We start from the raw sequence: 19,544 nt of genomic DNA on the forward strand, positions 1-19,544 counted from the left end.
CATAACAAGATTCCATTGCTACAGAAAATAGCAAGTGGCAGTGAGAGGGAGGACAGCGGAAATTAGTATGACAATACCTCAAAACATTAAATATAATTATCGTATGATCCAGCAATTCCATTTCTGGATACGTATTGGAAAAGTTAACGGCAGTCTCAGATGTTTGCACGTGCATGTCCACAGTAGCAAAAAGTTGGAAATGGAACTAGAGAGATGGCTTTGCAGTTAAGAGCACTGGCTGCTCTTCGAGAGGAACCAGTTTCAGTTCCCAACACCCACATGGAGAATCACAACTGCCTGTAACTCCAGTTCCAGGTGATCCTTCTTCCTCTTCTGACCTCTGCATGCACCAGACACACAAGTGTTACATATATACAAGCCAAAAAGAAGTTTTGAAAAGTTGGAAATAGCTCAAATGTCCACTGATGGATCAATGGAGAAAAAATGTCTGCTGGTAATTTCCATCAGTGTGTTGTACATCTTTTGATACCTAATAGAATAGGATTTTTGAAAGACTTTTGAATTTTGATGACTCAGTTTATCATTTTGTGTATATGTGTGTATATGTCCATGTACACATGACTGCATATGTATCTGGAGACCAGAGATAGACATCAGATGCCTTCCTCAATTACTTGCCACTTAGTTTTGAAGCAGGGTCTCCTACTGAACCTAGGGCTCACTAATTCAGCTAGATTGGTTGGCCAGCAAGCTCCAGGGATCATTTTGTGTCTTGCCCCTCAGCATTGGGATTGTAAGTGCAGCAACTGACTTTCATGTGGATGACTGGGGATCTGAACTTAGGTCCTCCTGTTTGAACAGCAAGCACCTTACTGACTGCATCATCTCCCCAGCCCAATTTTATTATTTTAGTGGACCATGTTTGATGTCCATGTAAAAATGTCCATGCAATATAAGGTATCAGAGACTTTCTCCTGTGTTGTTCTTAAATATTTTATACTTTTAGCTCTTCAGTGTAGGTCTATAGATCTCTCTTTGAATTAATTTGTGTGTTGTGTTAGTAGCCCTGGCTTAATTTCTGAAAGATGGATATCCATTCATCCCAGACAGTTAGTCTAAAAAGTTTTCTTCATTCCTTAACGGATTATCTTGACATCTTTATCATGAAATTGGTTGACTGTCATATGAATGAGTCAAACATGGCCCCTGTAGTGTATCAGCCCCTTTGTTGTTTACTTCTTCAAAGGGAGCTCAGACTATTAGCTCAAACATGTCATTATCAAATTCAAATTCTCATACAACCCAATGATTTACAATAATTCTAGTGGCATTTCTAGAGCCAATTATTTACTCCAAAGAAGCATCAAACATCTGCTAGCCATATACTGTTTTCTTTCCCTTTAGGGAAGTGATAGGTTTGACAGGGGGTCATTTTTAATAAGACCTGTATGCAAATTTCTAATCTCCCTGCCTTGCATCTCTGTCCACTTTGGGCTTGTCTGAGGTTTCATTTCACAAACAAGCAACATATGAAATTCTTTACAAGAAGCAGCATAGTTGATACTGAAGAACGAGGAGCGTAGTCATATATAAAGAATATTAAAGGCAACAGCATCTAGTATGTTAGAACTGCACAAATATGGCTGCCATATGACACTTGGTCTTGAAAAAGTTAGGGAAATAAGAAAGGCAGAAGCCTCAGAGTGCCTATTACAAGAAACAGCATGTTTCTATGGAGTGAGCCTGGGACAAAGTAGGGAGACAGATTCTTTCTGGGACCTTGGACAAGTGGTCCATTTTATTTCATGCACTTATCTATTTGTGCAGTATTGCCTTCCATCCTCAAAACCAGTCCTGTGAGTTGGACTTTAATTGTCCATTTAAATAAGAACCAGGTGGTGAATGACTTAGCAACTTCCATTTCCCTTCCTACACAGTCTGCTCATCAGCCCCTGTAAGCCCAGCACAGGATTGCTTATGGAGAGCAAGCCAAGAATGAGAAGTTCTGGCTACTACAAATAAGGCTACTGTGAACATAGTTGAGCAAGTGTCCTTGTGGTATGATTGAGCATCCTTTGGGTATATGGCCATGAGTGGCATAGCTAGATCTTGAGGTAGATTGATTCCCAATTTTTGGAGAATCTGCCATATTGTTTTCCAAAGTGAGTGTTTAAACTCCCACCAACAATGGTGGAGTATTCCTACATCCTCCCCAGCATGAGCTGTTACTTATGTTTCTGATCTTAGCCATTCTGAGATGTGTAAGGTGGAATCTCAGCAGTTTTGATTTACACTTCCCTGATGGCTAAGGATGCTGAACATTTCTTTAAGTGTTCCTCAGTTATTTTTTGTAATGTTTTTATTTAAATTAGAAACATGAATGCTTCACATGTCAATCCCAGCTCCCTTTCCCACCCCTCCTCCCTTGTCCCTCCACCAGCTCCCCAGCCCCCCACCCATTCCCACATCATTCCCCAGGGAGGGTGAGGCCCTCCTTGGGGGGATCTCTAAAGTCTGTCATTTCATCCAGGGCAGGACCTAGGCCCGTTCCCATGTGTCCAGGCTGAGAGAGCATCCCTCTATTTGGAATGGGCTCCCAAAGATCATTCATAAACCACAATAAACACTGATCTACTACCCAAGGCCCCAGTGATTTCTGTGGCCTCCTCACTGAGACTACATTCATGGAGTCTGGATAACTCCCCTGTTGGCCTCTCAGGCATCAGTCTGGAGTTGAAGAGCTCCCCCTTATCTGGTCAGCTGTCTTTGTGGGTTTCACCATCATGGTCTTGACACCTTTGCTCATCACTCCTCCATCTCTTTCACTAGGTTCCAGGAGTTTAGTTCCTCAGTTATTTAATATTCTTCTGTTCAGAATTCTCTATTTATATCTGTACCCCATTTTTAATTGGGTTATTTGACTTTTTGATGTCTAGTTTCTTGAGTTCTTTATATATTTTAGAGATCAGCCCCTGTTGGGTGCAGGATTGATGAAGATATTTCCATTATATAGGCTGTTTTCAGTTTTGTCCTTTTGACAGTGTCCTTTCCCTTACAGAAACTTCTCAGTTTCATGAGGTCCCATTCATTAACTGTCCTTCTTAGTGTCTGTCCTAATGGTGTTCTATTCAGGAAGTTGTCTCATGTGCCAATGTGTTCAAGGCTATTCCCCACTTTGTCTTCTATAAGGTTCACTTGGACTTGAGTTTTGTGCATGGGGATAGATATAGATCTATTTGTATTATTCTACATGCAGGCATCCGATTCTTTTTTCCCCATTGTACACTTTTGGCTTCTTTGTCAAAAATCAGGTGCCCATAGTTGTGTGGATTTATGTCTGGGTATTTGATTCAATTCTATTGATCCACTTGTCTGTGGATCCACCTGTCTATTTCTGAAAATACTATGTTTTTTGTTACTATATCTCTATAGTAGAGCTTGAGGTCAAGGATGGTGATACTTCTGGAAGTTCTTTTATTGAATATAATGGTTTTAACTATAGTGAGCTTTTTGTTTTCCCACATGAAGTTGATAATGGTCCTTTCAAGGTCTGTAAAGAATTGCATTGAATTTTTGATGGGGGATTTTGTTGAATCTGTAGGTTGCTTTTGGTAAGATGGCTGTTTTGCACTCTAATCCTACTAATCCATGAGCATGAAAGGTCTTTCCATCTTCTGATATCTTCTCCAATTTCTTTCTTCAATGACTTGAAGTTCTTCTCATATAGGTCTTTAACTTTGTTAGAGTCACTCCAAGATATTTTATATTGTTTTTGGCTATTGTTAAGGGTGATATTTCCCTGATCCCTTTCTAAACACTTTTATCATTTGCGTATAAGAGGGCTCCTGGCTTTTTTTAGTTAATTTTGTATCCAGTCACTTTGCTAAAAGTGTTTGTCAGCTGTAGGAGTTCTCTGGTAGAATTTTGGGGGCCATTTATGTATACTTTCATATCATCTACAAATAGTGATACTTTGACTTCTTCCATTCCAGTTTGCATCTCCTTGATCTTCCTTAGTTGTCTTCTTGCTATAGCTAGACCTTCAAGTACTATATTGAATAGATATAGAGAGAGCGGAAAGCTCTCTCGTTTCTGATTTTAGTGGAATTGCTTTGAATTTCTGTCTGTTTAATTTGATGTTGATTATATGCTTGCAGTAAATTGCCTTTATTATGTTTAGGTATTTCTTTGTATACATGATCTCTCAAAGACTTTTATCATGAAGTGATGTTAGGTTTTGTCAAAGGCTTTTTCAGCATCAGTTTGTTTATATGGTAAATTATATTGACTTGGTTTTGTATGTTGAATCATCCCTGAATCTCTGGGATGAAGTCTGTGATGGCAGATGATCTTTTTGGTTTGTTCTTGGATTTTGTTTGCAAGATTTTTATTGAGTGTGTTTGTATCTGTGTTCATGAGCGATATTGGTCTGTAATCCTCATTTTTGTTGAATCTTTGTGTGGATTGGGTATCAGAGTGACTGTTGATCTCATAAAAAGTATTTGGCAATGTCTTTCCTGTTTCTATTTTGAGGAATAATTTGAGGTGTATTGGCATTAGTACTTCTTTGAAAGTCTGGTCGAATGCTGCAGTAAAGCAATCTGGCACTAGGTTTGTTTGTTTTTTTGGTTGGGAGACTTTTAATGACTTCTTATATTTCCTTTGGGGTTATACATATAGTTAAATTATTTATCTGATCTTGATTTTGTTAAGTGGTATTTATCAAGAAAATCATCCATTTCTTTTAGATTTTCTAATTTTGTGAAGTACAGATTTTTTAACTATGTCCTGATGGTTCTTTGGATTGTTTTTGTATCTGTTGTTATGTTTCTCTTTTCATTTTGTTAATTTGAATATTCTCTTTCTATATTTTAGTTATTTTGGAAAAAGGGTTTGTCTATCTTGTTGATTTTCTCAAAGAACCAACTCATTGTTTCATTGATTTGTTATATTGTTCTATTTGTTTCTAGTTTACTGATTTCAGCCCTCAGTTTGATAATTTCCTACCATCTTCCCCTCTTGGATGAGTTTGCTGCGTTTAGTTCTAGAGCTTTCAGATATGCTCTTAAGTTGCTAGTATGAGATCCCTCCAGTTTCTTTATGATTGCTAATTCCTATTATTTTGTTGTTGTTAGTGGTGGTGGTGGTGGTGATGTGTGTGTGCATGTGCACACACAGTTTTCTACTTTGAGTTTTGCTGTTGTGAAATTATTTACTTCCTATGTTTTCATAGGTGTTTTCAGTTTGAGCTAAGTCCCCTTATTTGCTTTTGCTGTTATTTTTCATGTAATGGTCAAGAAATCATTGTCACATCCAATATCCAGAAGTTTTTTCTTTGTCAGTCCTCTAGCAGTTGGAATGTTTCAATTCTTTCTTTTATTAAGTTGCTTCCTACATTCCCATCCCAGTCTCCCTTCCCTCCTCTCCTCCACCTTCCACCTGCTCCTTGGAGAGGGTAAGGCCTCCGCTAGGAAGTCTACTAAGTCTGTTCCATCATCTCACTGAGGCAAAACCAAGGCACCTCTCCACTCCCCACACTCCTGTGTCTAGGCTGGGCAAGGTATCTCTCCATATAGAATGGGCTCCAATAAGTCAGTTTGTGCATTAGTGTTAGATCTTGGTCCCAATGGCAGTGGCCTCATATATTATCCCAGTCACACCATTCTCACCTATATCAAGGGAGTCTGCAGGTTCCCCGTTTGTCAGAACTGAGTCAGTGATCTCTCGCTAGCTAAGGTCATCTGATTCTGTGAGTTTCGCCATTTTGGCCTTGACTCCTTTGTTCATATTATCATTCATTCCTCACGTCGATTGTACTCCAGGAGCTTGGCCCACTGATTAGTTGTGGAGTTCTGTATCTGTTTCCATCTGTTTCTGGAAGAGTATTCTAGCTTCTCTGGGGTTATGGATTGTAGGCTGGTTATCTTTTGCTTTATGTCTGGTATCAACTTATGAGTGAGTACATACTATATTTGTCTTTCTGTGTCAGGGTTACCTCACTCAACACCATCCTTGGTTGGGTTGTTTGGGTAGTTTTTCATTACCTGCTTTCTGCTCTGGTGCCTCCACAATCCTTTTCTTAACATGGAAGTCATGGTGTAAAATAAGTCTTATACAAAAGCCTCTAATAACTTTCCTATCGCCAAGTACTTAACATTGACTACTTGATCCAATATAATCTGGTGTTGCCTTACTTAACTTTAAATAATTTATTGAGCTCAATGTATATACTGCAAAGTGATTTTCAGAGTTGTACAAGAAAGACTACAATCAATAACAAAATATTTCACTGTTACAAAAGAAAGCCTCACAAACCCGGTACATGAGCTAGCTTGTTGGAGCCCATTGCCTATGGTGGGATGCTCAGTCTTAATGTACATGAGAGGAGCCTGGTCCTGCCACAATTTATTGTACCAGACTGTCTTGACTCCTCATGGGAGCCCTTACCTGTGAGAACCAGGGGAGTGGGGATGGGCTACAGGGGATGTATGGAGGTGAGAGGAGGCAAGGAGGTGAAAGGAGGAGTGGGAGGGAGAACTTCGGTTGGAATGTAAAATGAAATTTAAAAAATTTTAAAAATTTTAAAAAGGAAAAAAAGAATTCTAAAAAAAGTCTCCAGCCATTTGTAGTCATTTCCTATTCCTGACCCACTCCAACTTCAACAATCTCCTTTGAGAGTCTATAAATATACTAGCTTCTTTAACTTAGCATAATAGTTTCTTTAGATTCACCCATTTTATAGTACATATCAGTAATTCAGTTTCACTTTCAATTAAAATATAAATTATAAGACAAAATTCATTTAAAGGTCTATAACTCACTTTTAATTAATTGACTATGCTGCACAACCATTACTGCTGTCTAATTCTTGAACATTTCCATTAACTTCAAAATAAAGTATGTACTTATTAATGATTATTCCAGGTTCCCTCTTTGTGGACTGCTTGCAAGCACTAATCTGCTTACTGTCTCTGTAAATTTTCTATCCTAAATATTTCAAAATGATTAGATTATATGATATATGACTTTGTGTATTATTTCACTTAAATTTTCATAGGTTATCCATACTGAAGAATGACTAAACACTTCATTTCTTCTTCTGGTGAGTGTCCTAGTTTGTTTTCTATTACTGATAAACACCATGACCAAAAGAAATGTAAGGAAGAAAGATTTTATTTGACTTCTATGTCCTGAACACAGTCCATCATTGAGAGAAGCCGAGATAGGATCAAATCAGGCAGGAGCCTGGAGGTGGAAACTGAAGCAGAATCTATGGAGGATCACTGAGTACTTGTTTACAGTTTGCTTTTTCATACAACCCAGAACCACCTGCTCAGGGTTTGTCGCATACACAATGAGCTGGACCTTCCCATATCAGTCTTTAATTATAAGTATACCCCCCACAAACTTGTCTACAAGCCAGTCTTGCCAGAACATGGTCCAGGAGATCTCCTCCATGGGTGAGGAGAATTCTGAGTGCTTGTGAGAAGACTCCAAGAGACCAAGACAAGAGCTTTGTGACCTCAGTTTCTTCAAAAGATGAAATTGTTTTTGAAATGTGCTTTTTTGGCCTCCTAGGTGTATTGGTTAGGAGTGAGTTTACTTCAGGTTATTCATTACAATTGGTTATTGTTATTTGTTTATATGCCTGTATGGAAAAACATGTTTTTACCCATGTGGCTTGCCTGCCACATGTAGCTTGCCCTGTAATTGGACACTTCATTCATGTGACTCCTCTCTGTCCTCAGAGTATAAATTGCCTGATGCTCTGAATAAAGTTGGCTGTTGCTTGAGACTTTAGTCAGCCTCATTTTTCAGATTCATTCTCCAAGATCCCACCATCTCTACAGTAGTAAGCAGATCTGATGAGGCGTTTTCTCAACTTAAGTTCCCCTTTCCCAGATGATCCTACCTGTGTCAAGTTGACAAAAAACCTAAGCAGCATAGTGGATAAGTATGAAAAGAATAGCTTGAGATATTTGAAACCAGAGGAAATGCTACAACAATTTGAAGCATTGCCATACTATTTTACAACCCCAATATCAGCATATAAAGATTTCCTTTTCTTTACTTCCCAACCAAAGCTTACTGTTTTCCTTCCTTTTGTTTATTATACCTGACCCAGTAAATAAGGAAAGGCATTATTTTGCTTTAATTTTAACCTCTGCTGAGTTTTTTAGGTTTCTTGCATTTTCTGTTGAGAAATTTATATTCAAATCCTTTACTAAATTTTAAAATTTGCTAACTCGTGAAGAATTTGAATATAAGTTTCTGGAAAATAAATATATAGCATTATAAAGTTTCTATATGGATTGTGAAAATTAGAGCCTAATAGCATACTACTTGACTTGCAATGTTATCTCCTTTTCTGTGAGCTGATTCTTCGTTTTCTATTTAATAAACTTTATTAAATTTGTTATTTGAAAATTTCACACATGTACTTAGGGAATTCTGATTACTGCCATCCCTACACTATCTTATCTCCCACCCACCCTGTTTTCCCCCTCCACCCTACAAGTACCTTTCTTTCAATTCTGCCATTGTTTTTGATTTGTGACCCAATAAGCTCAATAAAGGTCATCTGGTTCATAGTTTCTAGGTGTCCATGCTCCCTCTCAGGAAAGTGTCTGGGCTGGAAGTCTGCATATGACCCTGTTTTCCTGATGTATGGATCTTGGCAGCCTGCTGCTATTCTGAAGAACCACCAAACTGATGCCTCACCCAGGAAACTCCTCATCTCCTCATGCTGTCCACACTCAACTGCATGAGCTCTATGAAACTAGCTGTTGCACATTGAGGGGCTGTATCTCTATGACTCTGTCCTTTAACACCAACACTACATCTGTGGCGCCCACGCCACAAGCAGGTCCGAGGTATCGGAAAAGAGAGACCAGACATCCACTGTTTGTACTAAGAGAATGCATGTGCTGCCTTTATTGCCAGGAGAGAGAGAGAGAGAGAGAGAGAGAGAGAGAGAGAGAGAGAGAGAGAGAGAGAGAGAGAGAGAGAGAGAGAGAGAGAGTGTCTTCATTGCAAGTACTAAGAGGTCTCTCTTTTTCACAAATGATAAGAGGTTTCTCTTTTTTGCAAGTGATAAGAGGTCTCTCTCTTGTAGGAGGGAGGAGCTTTATATACAGGCTTATAGCACAGTGGAAAAACCCCCAGGTAGAAGAGAGCATATTTTCCTCCTGCTGAATGTTGATGTCAGAGGGTCAAAGGCCAGGGCAGTAAGCCAGGACTAGAAAACAGGAAGCACTTGGACCGGAAAACAAGTTGTACTTGTAGGCTGACCAGCAACTCACAGAGACCCCGTGGGGCTGGGGCCCAACATCAGTCAACCTCCTGACAACTATAGTCATCATAGGATGGGGCATGCCCACCACATACTAGAAAAGGTCCATGGAAACCCTATAGATTAAGTCAGCAATCCTGTTTATCCAAGATGCAGCCCATGCCTCAACTTCCCACAGTTCTTTCTAAGCTGGAGTGGCAAGCCCTCTCAGCAACCAACTTAAAGATATTTCTTCCTGTGGTGATTCTGTGCTGTAGGTATGGAACAAAATATCTTGTGTTGAAACACTAGATCCTATTTGGTAGCGTTTGTGGGTCCACATACCACACTCATGTAAAAAAATTCTATTCTCTTTGTTACTATTTATCTTCAGTGTATTTATTATCCTATAATCTGTATTTTAGGGGTAGCTAAAAGAAATGAAATTTCAGAAGAAAATTATGGCCAAATTCGTACATTTTTTCTTTCCATTTTTCTCACTATTTAAATTTAAATTAGAAGCAAGCTTGTTTTACATATCAATCCCAGTTCCCTCTCCCTCCCCTTCTCCCCAGCCCCCACCAATCCCCTATCACCATCCCCTTTCTGCTCCCCAGGGAGGGGGAAGACTTCCAACTTCCATGGAGGATCTTCAAAGTTTGTCATATCATTTGGAGCAGGGCCTAGACCCTCCCCATGTGTCTAGTCTGAGAGAGTAGCCCTCTATGTGTAATGGGCTCCCTAAGTCCATTCATGTACTGGGGATAAATACTGATCCACTACCAGAGGCCCCATAAATTAACCAAACCTCCAAACTGACAACTCTTCTGCCTTGTTCAGGTCAGCTGTTTCTGTGGGTCTCTCCAGCCTGGTCTTGACCCCTTTGCTTATCACTCCTCCCTCTCTGCTACTGGATTCCAGTGGGTGTCTGCTTATGCTTCCATCAGCTACTGGATGAAGGCTATAGGATGGCATATAAGGTAGTCATCAATCTCATTATCAGAGAAGGGCATTTAAGGTAGCCTCTTGACTATTGCATAGATTGTTAGTTGGGATCATCCTTGTAGATCTCTGAACATTTCCCTAGTGCCATATTTCTCTTTAAACCTATAATGGCTCCCTCTATTATGGTATCTCTTTTCTTGCTCTCCTCTATTCTTCCCCCAACTCAACCTTCCTACTCCCTGATGTCCTCCTCTCCCCTCCTCTTCTCCCCTTCTCTTTCTCCTAATTCCTTCTCCCCTACCCCCATACTCCCAATTAGCTCAGGAGATCTTGTCCCTTTCCCTTTCTCCAGGGGACAATGTATGTCTCTCTTAGGGTCCTCCTTGATTCCTAGCTTCTCTGGCTGTGTGGATTATAGGCTGGTAATCCATCATGTCATGTCTAAAATCCACATGTGAGTGAGTACATATTATGGTTGTCTTGTTGTGACTGGATTACCTCACTCAGGATATCCGTTCTCCTGAGAAATTCAAGATTCCATTGTTTTTTTTTTCTACTGAGTAGTACTTCATTGTGTAAATGTACCACATTTTCTCCATCCATTCTTCAGTTGAGGGACATCTAGGTTGCTTTCAGGTTCTGGCTATTACAAATAACGCTGCTATGACCATGGTTGAACAGATGTCCTTTATTGTATGAATGTGCATCTTTCGGGTATATGCCTAAGAGTGGAATTGCTGGATCTTGTGGTAGAATGATTCCCATTTTCCTGAGAAACCGCCGTACTGATTTCCAAAGTGGCGGTATGAGTTTGCACTGCCACCAGCGTTCCCCTTTCTCCCCATCCTCTCCATCATAGACTGTCATTGGTGCTTTTTATGTAAGCCATTCTGACAGGAGTAAGATGGTATCTCAGAGTTGTGTTGATTTGCATTTCCCTGATGGATAAGGACATTGAGCACTCTCTTAAGTGTATTTCAGCCATTTTAGATTCCTCTATTGAAAATTCTCTATGTACTACTGTACCTCACTTTTTAATTGGATTATTTGATGTTTTGGTGACTAGATTCGTGAGTCCTTTGTATATTTTGGAGATCAGTCCTCTGTCAGATGTGGGGTTAGTGAATATCTTTTCCCATTCTGTAGGCTGCCTTTTTGTCTTGTTGACTGTGTCCTTTGCCTTAGAGAAGCTTCTCAGTTTCAGGAGGTCTGATTTATTAATTGTCGATCTCAGTGTCTGTGCTACTGAAGTTGTGTTCAGGAAGCAGTCTCCTGTATCAATTCGTTCAAGGGTACCTCCCACTTTCTCTTCTAAGAGGTTCTGTGTGGCTGGATTTATGTTGAGGTCCTTGATCCATTTGGACTTAAGTTTTGTGCGTGGCAATAGACATGGATATATCTGCAATCTTCTACAGTCAGCCTCCAGTTATGCCAGCACCATTTGTTGAAGATGCTTTCTTTTTTCTATTGTATAATTTTAGCTTCTTTGTCAAAAATCAGTTGTTCATACGTGTATGGGTCCATATCAGGGGTTTTCAGTTTGATTCCACTGGTCTACCTGTCTAATTTTGTGCCAATACCAAGCTGTTTTCAGGACTATAGCTCTATAATACGGCTTGAAGTCACGGATGGTGATGCCTCCGGAAGTTCCTTTATTGTACGTGGTTGTTTTGGCTATCCCAGGTCTTTTGTTTTTCCATATAAAGTTGAGACATGTTCCTTCAAGGTCTGTGAAGAATTGTGCCAGTATTTTGATGGGGATTGCATGAATCTGTAGATTGCCATTTTATGTTGATTCTAACTATCCAAGAGCATGGGAGATATTTTCCATTTTCTGGAATCTTCTTTAATTTCTTTCTTTAAAGATTCAAAGTTCTTGTTATACAGGTCTTTCACTTGTTTGGTTGGCGTTACCCCAAGGTGTTTTATATTGTTTGTGGCTATTGCAAAGTGTGACGTTTCTCTGAATTCATTCTCAGTCCATTTATCTTCTGTATATAGTAGGGCTACTGATTTTTTTTTAGTTAATCTTGTATCCTGTCACTTTGCTGAAGGTGCTTATCAGCTGTAGTATTTCCGTGATAGAATTTTTGGGTCATTAATGCAAACTATCATATCATCTGCAAATAGTGAAAGTTTGACTTCTTTTTTATTTACAATTTCTATCCCCTCGATCTCCTTTTGTTGTCTTATTGCTCTAACTAGAACTTCAAGTACAATATTTAAGAGATATGTAGAGAGTTGACAGCCTTGTCTTGTTCCTGATTTTAGAGGAATTGCGTTGAGTTTCTCTCCATTTAGTTTGATGCTGGCTGTTGGTTTGCTGTATATTGCTTCTATTATGTTTAGGTATGTTACTGTTATCCATGATCTCTCCAAGACCTTTATCATGAAGGGGTGTTGGATATTGTCAAAGGCCTTTTCAGCATCTAGTGAGATGATCATGTAATTTTTCCCTCTCAGTTTGTTTATGTGGTGGATTACATTGATGGGTTTTCATATGATGAACCATTCCTGCATCTCTGGGATGAAGTTGACTTGATCATGGTGGATGATTTTTCTTGGATTCAATTTGCCAGTATGTTACTGAGTATGTTCGCATCAATGTCCATGAGGGATATTGGTCTGCAGTTCTTCTTAGTTGTGTCTTTGTGTGGCTTGTGTACCAAGGTTATTAAAGGGCTGTAAAAAGCGATTGGCAATTATCCTTCTGCTTCTACTATGTGGAATACTTTGAGGAGAATTGGTATTAGCTGTTGTTGGAATTCCTGATAGAATTCTACACTAAAACCATCTGGCCCTGGGCTTTTGTTGTTGTTGTTGTTGATGATGATGATGATGTTGGGAGACTTTTGACGACTGATTCTATTTCATTAGGGGTTATAGGTCTATTTAAATTGCTTATCTGTTCTTGATTTAATTTTGACAGGTGATATCGATCCAGAAAATAGTCCATTTCCTTTAAACTTTCCAATTTTGTGGAGTACAGGATTTCAAAGTATGACCTGTTGATTCTGTGAATTTCCCCAGTGTCCATTGTTATGTCCCCCTTTTCATTTCTGATTTTGTTAATTTGCATGTTCTCTGTCTGCCTTTTGATTAGGTTGCATAAAGGTTTGTCTATCTTGTTGATTTTTTCAAAGAACCAACACTTTCTTACATTGATTCTTTGTATTGTTTTCTTTGTCTCGACTTTATTGATTTCAGCCCTCAATTTGATTATTTCCTGGTGTCTATTCCTCCTGGGTGAGTTTGCTTCTTTTTGTTCTAGAGCTTTCATGTGTTCTGTTAATCCTCTAGTGTGACTATTCCCCAGTTTCTTCATGTAGGCACTTAGTGCTATGAACTTTCCTCTTAGCACCGCTTTCAAAGTGTTCCAAAAGTTTGGTAATGTTGTCTCTTCATTCTCATTGAATTCTGAGAAGTCTTTTATTTCTTTCTTTATTTCTTCCTTGGCCCAGGAATGGTACAATAGCGCATTGTTTAATTTCCATGAGTTTATAGGGTTTCTGCAATTTGTGTTCTTGTTGAATTCTAACTTTAAAGCTATTTAAAATTAAAAAATAAAATATAAAAAACATAAAAAAGAGGATATGAATAAATCTCTTAAAGAAATTGAGGAAAAAACAAACAAAATTGGAAGAAATCAATAAATCCCTAAAAGAAAACCAAGAAAAAACAAAATCTTCATGACATGAAAATGGAAATAGAAGCAATAAATACACACAAATGAAGGGAATCATGGAAATGGAAAATCACCAACAGAATACATGAAATGGAAGAGAGAATCTCAGACATTGAAGACACAATAGAGGAAATAGATTCACCAGTCAAAGAAAATGTCAAATCTAAAAACCTCCTAATATAAACCACCTAGGAATACAAAACATCCAGGAAATCAGGGATGCTATGAAAGGACCAAACATAAGAATAATAGAAATAAAAGAAGGAGAATAAGCCCAGTTCAAAAATTCAGAGAATATATTTAACAAAATCATAGAAGGAAATTTTCTCAACCTCAAAGAAGGCCATGTCTATAAAGAACAAGAATACAGAATACAAAATATATTGGATCATAGATTGGATCAGAAAAGAAAATTGCCTCACCACATAATAATCAAAACACTAAACATACAGAACAAATAGAGGAATTTAAAAAATGACAAAGGAAAGGGGTCAAGTAACATATAAAGGCAGACCTATTTGAATTATCCCTGACTTCTCAATGAAGATCCTAAAATCCAGAAGGGACTGAACACATGTTTTGCAGACTCTAATAGACCATGGATGCCGGGACAGACTACTATATCCAGCAAAATTATTAATCACCATAGGTGAAGAAAACAAGATATTTCATGAAAAAGTCAAATCCAAAAAAAAGAGAAAGGCTAATGAAAGCTGTATTCATCCTTCTGCTGCATACAAGAAACCCACCTCAACATGAAAGCTAGACAATACATCAGAGCAAAGGGTTGGAAAATTATTTTCCAATCAAATGGACCTTAGAAGCAAGCTGGTGTAGTTATCTTAATATCTAACAAAACAGACTTCAAGGGGCATTTTATAGTCATCAAAGGAAAAATCCGCCAAGATGATATCTCAATTCTGCACATCTTTGTCTCAAATGTAACGGCACCCACATTTGTAAAAGAAAAATTACTAGAGATTTAATCACCAAGAGTACCAAGTACCCCATACAATAATAATGGGAGACTTTAACACCCCATTCTCGACAATGTACAGATCATTCAGACAGAAACTAAAAAGAAATAAGGGAACATTATAACTAAAATGGACGTTAACAGATACCTACAGAACATTTTACCCAAACATGAAAGAATATACTTTCTCCTCAGTACCTCCACACCACTCTCTCCATATCTAGTAAATATAGTACCTGAAGTTCTAGATAGAGCAATAAGAAAATTTAAAAATATCACAGGGATACAAATTGGAAGGGGGAAGTCAAAATATCACTATTTGCAGATGATATGATAGTATACATAAGTGACCCCAAAAATTCTACCAGAGAACTTCTACAGATGACAAACACCTTTAGCAAAGTGGTTGAATACAAGATTAACCAAAAAATCAGTAGCCCTCCTATATATAAAGGATAAACAGACTGATGAAGAAGTCAGGGAAACAACACCCTTTACAACAGCCACAAATAATATAAAATAATTTAGGGTAACTCTAACCAAGCAAGTGAAAGACCTAAATGACAGGAATTTAAAGTCTTAAATTTAAGAAAAAAATTGAAGAAGATATCAGAAAATGGAAATATCACCCTTACTCATGGATTAACGTAGTAACAATTGCCATCTTACCAAAATCAATTACAGATTCAATGCAATCCCCATTAAATTCCAATCACAATTCTTTACAGACCTCTAAAGAACAATAATCAACTTCATATGGAAAAACAAAAACCCCAGAATAGCTAAAATAATCATGTACAATAAAGGTGTCACCATCATCCCTGACTTCAAGCACTACTATAGAACTATAGTAATAAAAACACCTTGGTATTGGCATAAAAACAGACAAATGGAATTGAATCAAAGACCCAAGTGTAAACCCACACACCTATGAACACCTAATTTTTAACAAAGAAGCCAAAATTATACAATGGAAAAAATAAAGCATCTTCAAAAATGGTTCTGGTAACTGGATGCTGCCATGTAGAAGAACGCAAATATATCCATATTCTTCACCCTGCACAAAACTCAAGTACAAGTGGATCAAAGACATTAACATAAATACAGCTACACTGAACCTCATAGAAGAGAAAATGGGGAATTGCCTTGTACTCATTGGTACAGGACAACTTCCTGAACAGAATGCCAATGGCACAGGCACTAAAATACTAATAAATGGGACCTCATGGAGCTGAAAGTTTATGTAAGGCAAAGGACACTGCCAATAGGACAAAACAACAGCCTGCAGAATGGGAAAAGATCTTCACCAACCCCACACTGGACAGAGGTCTGATCTCCAAAATATATAAAGAACTCAAGAAATTAGATATCAAAACAACCAAATGATCTAATTAAATAATGGAATACAGATATAAGAAGAAAATTCTCAGCATAGGAATCTCTAATGGCTGCAAAAATACTTTTTAAAATGTTCAACATCCTTAGCCACTAGGGTAACTCAAATCAAAATTACTTTGATTGCATCTTACACCTGTCAGAATGACTAAGATCAAAAACACAAGTGACAGCTCATGCTGGAGAGGATATGGATCAAAGGGGACATTCCTCCAATGCTGGTGGGAATGCAAATGTGTACAGCCACTTTGGAAATCAACATGGCAGTTTCTCAGAAAATTGGGAATTAATCTATGTCAAGATCATATAACCAAAGGATACTCCATCATACCACCAGGACACTTGCTTGACTATATTCATAGCATCTTTATTCACAATAGTCAGAAACTGGAAACAACCTAGATGTCCTTCAACTAAAGAATGGATAGAGAAAATGTGGTATAGTTACACAATGGAGTATTACTCAGCTGTTAAACACAATGACATCATGAAACATGCAGGCAAATGGATAGAACTAGAAAAAAAATCATCCTAGTGAGGTAACTAAGACCCAGAAGAACAAATACAGTATGTTCTCACTTGTAAATAGATAATAGCTATAAAGTAAGGGATAACCATGCTACAGTCTACAGACCCAGAGAATCTAAATAATAGGGAATGTTCAAGGGAAATGCACAGACATCTCCCTGGAAAGAGGAAATAGAATAGATTTTGTAAGTAGACTGGGGGCAGGTGGGGTGGGAACAGGAGAGATCAGGTGAGGGAGGATGGAGAGGGAGAGTGCTGGAAGAGATTACTGGAAAGGGGGCATTTCAGAGTGAGGCAGTGTACTGGCTGGTTTTGAGTCAACTTGATACAAACTGGAGTCATCAGAGAAGAAGGAGCCTTAGCTAAGGAAATGTCTCAAGTGGAGGAGGTCTCAAACCTTGGTGGGTGGGGCCATCCCTGAGCTGGTGGTCCTGGTTTTTATAAGAAAGCAGGTTGAGCAAGCCAGGGAAAGCAAACTAGCAAGCAGCACTCCTCCATGGCCTCTGTATCAGCTCCTGCCTCCAGGTTCCTGCCCTGTTTGAGTTCCTGTCCTGACTTCCTTCAGTGATGAACAGTGATGTGGAAGTGTAAGCCCTTTCCTCCCCAACATGTCTTTTTGGTCATGGTGTTTCATCCCAGAAATAGAAACCCTAACTAAGATAGGGAAAAACCTAATGCAACAGAAACTTCCCAGGAATCTACAACGATGACCCCAACTAAGACTCCAAGCTATAGAGGTCAGGCAGTGGTGATACACACTTTTAATTCCAGAAGCCATACTAGCAAGCCATAGAGCCAGAAAGTGGTGGCACGCACCTTTAATCTCAGGACTCAGGAGATAGGCAGATGGATCTCTGTTAGTTCAAGGCCACACTGAGCTACAGGAAATTGATCCAGTCTAAAAGAGAAACAGCTCACACTAAGGTGATCTCAGCACTTGGGATCCCATGCCTTTAATTCCAGCACTTGAGGTTATAAGATAGGAGAAGATGTCTCAGGCATTTTGATTTCCAGTCATATTCAGGCAATTAGTCTCTAGCCATATTGAGGGCAGGATTGCTTCAGCCTGGGTAGAGGTAAGAGCTACTGGCTTTGCAGCTTTGCTTCTCTGATCTTTCTGTTTGAACACCAATATCTGTCCCTGGGTTTTTATTTTTCATGTTACAGCCAACCAATAACTGGTGAAACCTGAGACACACGGCATGAGAGGGAGTCCATGCCTGATACCGCCTGGAGTTCCAGGACCTAGAGTCTGGATGCCCCAGAGACCCAGGATAGAACCAAACAGAACTGACAAAAAAGTCAATGTAATCATGCTTAACGATACTCTGCTATACTCATAGATTGGTGCCTAGCCCAATAGTCATCAGATAGGCTTCATCCAGCAACTGATGGATATAGATCCAGAGATCCTTAGCCAAACATTAGGCATAGTCAGAGAATCCTGCAGAAAAGGAGAAGGAAGGATTGTAGGAGCCAGAGGGGTAAAAGACACCATAAGAAAACCCAGAGAATCAACTAACCTGGGCTCATATGAGCTCACTGAGACTCTACTGACAACCAGGACCAACCTAGGCCCTCTGCATGTATGCTGCAGTTGTCTAGCATGACCTTCTTGTGGGACTCCTAACAGAGGAAGCAGGGGATGTCTCAGACTCTTTTGCTGGCTTTTGGTGCCCAATTCCTCATACTGGGTTGCCTTGCCAGCCTTAATTACAAGGGGGAGATGCTTAGTCTTACTGCAACTTGATATGCTAGGTTTGATTGATATCTATGGGAGACTTGCCCTTTTCTGTAGAGAAATAGAGGGTGAGTGGATGAGGGGCAGAGGGGAAGTAGAAAGGAGGACTTGGATGAGAAGAGGGGGAGTAACTGCAGACTGGATGCAAAACAATTATAATAATAAAATAATAATAAATTATTTTAAAAGAAAAATAAATAAATAGAAGAAAAACCAATAAATGTAATCTACCATATAAACAAATGGAAAGAAAAAATGATTATCTCATTAGATTCAGAAAAGGCTGACAAATTCCAACACCTTTTATGGTAAGTCTTGGAGAGATAAGGGATAGAAGTGTTTTGATTTTTAAAAATCAGCATGAGAGAGAAAGACACTATGTGACAGAGTTCAATTGGTGGGGTTTTTATCTGGGAAAGGGGATCATAAAAATGGGAGAGGGGAGGGGTAGACTGGCCTCCAGAGACAGGAGCAACAGGAGAGAGGATAGAAGAAAGAGGGAAGAGAAAGCAGAACAGAGAGAGGGGAAGAAAGAAAAGAAGAGAAAGAAAGAAGAAAGAGAGAGAGAGAGACAAGGATGGGAGGTGAGCAGGGCCCTTTTAAAACGGAACATAGTGAATATGCACAGGTGGTGCTCTTAGTGCAGCTGAGGGTGTATCCTGTCCGAACTCCAAGGGTAGGCCAGTACAAATGCCTAAATATTAACTAAATACTATTTATTATAAAAAGATGAGGCATTAGAAAGGAATAGCAGGTGAGGTGGGGATGAGGACTCGTGTTTGTGTTTTCTACTTACTGCTGATCTTGGGTTGGGGGGGCGTTGTTCATTTTTGAGTGACCTGGGAAAGCTTGGGTGCTAGCCATATCCTGGAGTAGCTGGCTATTTCACCTCTACAGATTCAATGCAGTCCCTATCAAAATTCTAACACAATTCTTCGCAGATCTTGAAAGGATAATTCTCAGCTTCATATGGAAAACAACAACAGCAACAACAACAAAAACTACTGTGGTGACCAGGTGAGGTGCAGGGCCTGTACTCCTG

Source organism: Mesocricetus auratus, unplaced genomic scaffold, assembly GCF_017639785.1.
Source record: "Mesocricetus auratus isolate SY011 unplaced genomic scaffold, BCM_Maur_2.0 Super-Scaffold_100003, whole genome shotgun sequence".
NCBI classification, from domain to species: Eukaryota; Metazoa; Chordata; class Mammalia; order Rodentia; family Cricetidae; genus Mesocricetus; species Mesocricetus auratus.